The sequence below is a fragment of the Aotus nancymaae genome, unplaced genomic scaffold (genome assembly GCF_030222135.1).
Source record: "Aotus nancymaae isolate 86718 unplaced genomic scaffold, 86718_ANA_hifiasm-v0.15.2.pri h1tg000049l, whole genome shotgun sequence".
Classification (NCBI taxonomy): domain Eukaryota; kingdom Metazoa; phylum Chordata; class Mammalia; order Primates; family Aotidae; genus Aotus; species Aotus nancymaae.
Genome location: NW_026988463.1, coordinates 29,932,151 through 29,934,199, shown reverse-complemented (window position 1 = coordinate 29,934,199; position 2,049 = coordinate 29,932,151).

Here is a 2,049-nt window from a genome sequence, read left to right as displayed (position 1 = left end):
GACACTATCTGTGATTTCCATGACTGCTGAACCCAGATGCTCAAGGGAAGCAGAAAAGAGACACATCCTCAAACCTGCACCCTTACACAGCACATGCTTTGCACCAAGGTGTGGCATTGGCCTCTTCATATACAGACATATTATTATTTTTTATTTTTTTCTTTTTCATTTTGATTTGTTAGTTTTATAATACAGACATATTCTAAAAGGTCTTTGATTCACATCCAAGATACCATTGTTGACATCTTAAACTGAAGCCAAAGGTTCAGGTCTAGCCTAGCACAGAGGCCAAACACGGAAAGGACTGAAAATTTTCCACTGGGTTTATTAACACAGAGGTCATGGGTGGCCTTGACAGGAGCAGCTTCAGAGGAGTGGCAGCAGCCAGATGATGGACCTGATAAAGTAGTAACAATTTTTTTTGTGTGTATGATGGAGTCTCACTCTTGCTCAAACTGATGTGCAGTGACATAATCTCGGCTCACAGCAATCTCTCTCTTCTGGGCTCAGACGATTCTTGTGCCTCAGCTTCCAGAGTAGCTGAGATTGCAAGATTACACAACCACACCTAGCTAATGTTTGCATTTTTAGTAGAGACAGGGTTGCAACATGTTGTCCAGGCTGATCTCAAACTCCTGACTTCAAGTGTTCTGCCTTCCTCAGCCTCCTAAAGTGCTAAGATTACAAGTATGACCCACTGCACCCTACCAACAACTTTTAAGGCATTTGGCTTTCAAAGAAAACAAAGAAATTAGGTATTAGCTGGAGAGGGGTAAGAGATCAAGGGAGAATATTTTTTTTTTAAAGAAAGAGAAAGAGAAAGGGGGAGAGAGAATAGATTTTTTTTTGAAAGAAAGAAAGAAAGAAAGAGAAAGGGGGAGAGAGAAGAGGAGTATTGCTCTATTGCCCAGGCTGGAATGCAATCTAATACTAGGTATTAAAAACCTCTTTTATGCTGATAATTGTGCTTAACAGCGGAGACAGGAAGGAAGAGAATTTTTAAGAATAAAAGAGACTTAAATAATGATGGAAAAAAGCTGATATAGAGTGAGCAGCTGTGCTGGGTGTATTGGTTTATGTCTGTAATCCCAACATTTTGGGAGGCCAAGCCCCCATTTGCTTGAGGCCAGGAGGTGGAGACCAGCCTGGGCAACATAGAGAGACCTTATCTCCACACACACACACACACACACAAATAAAATAAAAATTAGCGAGGTGTGGTGGCAGACATGTGCAGTCTCAGATATTTGCAAGGGTGAGGTAGGAAGATCATTTGAACCCAGGAAATGGAGGCTCCAACAGAGCAAGACCCTGTCTCATAAATATAAATGGAGAGAATGAGCAGCTGAAGGCTAATCAAGAGATGTGGTTATCAATTAAGCAAAGTCTCCAAGAAGTTGGGAGGTAGAGTGATCCACCACCACAAGTTGCCTGGCTGGGACTGAAGGCTTTTACAGATACAGGACTTTCAGTTCCAAAAGTGGGACAGTCCTGGGCAAAAAAGGACAGGTTGGCCATCCTGGCGGGAGGGCACAGGATGCAGTCAGGGCATCATCTATGAAGCCAAGAAAGAAGGAGAAGAGGAAAGGCACAGATGCAAGGAAGATTGTGGATTTTATGGTGGAAAGTTGATGGAGTTTCCCTCTTGTAACTTCTGGCTTCTCTGTGAGGTCGAAGATGAGATCACCCACTGGATAGTCAGCTTTGCGCTCTGCCTCCTGCACTTGCTACTGGGCCTCAATAAATAACTGGAAAAAATTAGTGAATATATAAGACTGGGCATAGGTATCACAGGTTAAGCACTGTGCTGAGAGGCTGTAAGGACCGAGATCAATGTGCAGGAGTTTACTGGGGAGTGTTGTGGGAATTAACACCTGTTTAAGGGAAAGGAAGTAAGCAGGATTGCAGAGGGAGAAGTTGAGCTGGAAACGTTGAAGCTGGGAAGATGCTTCAGAACTGTTCTGAGTAGAGGATGGGGTACCATTTGGTTCGTGCAACCCGGCTTCCCCTGAGGGCCCTGCGCCAGCGTGGAGGGCGAGGGCACACCGC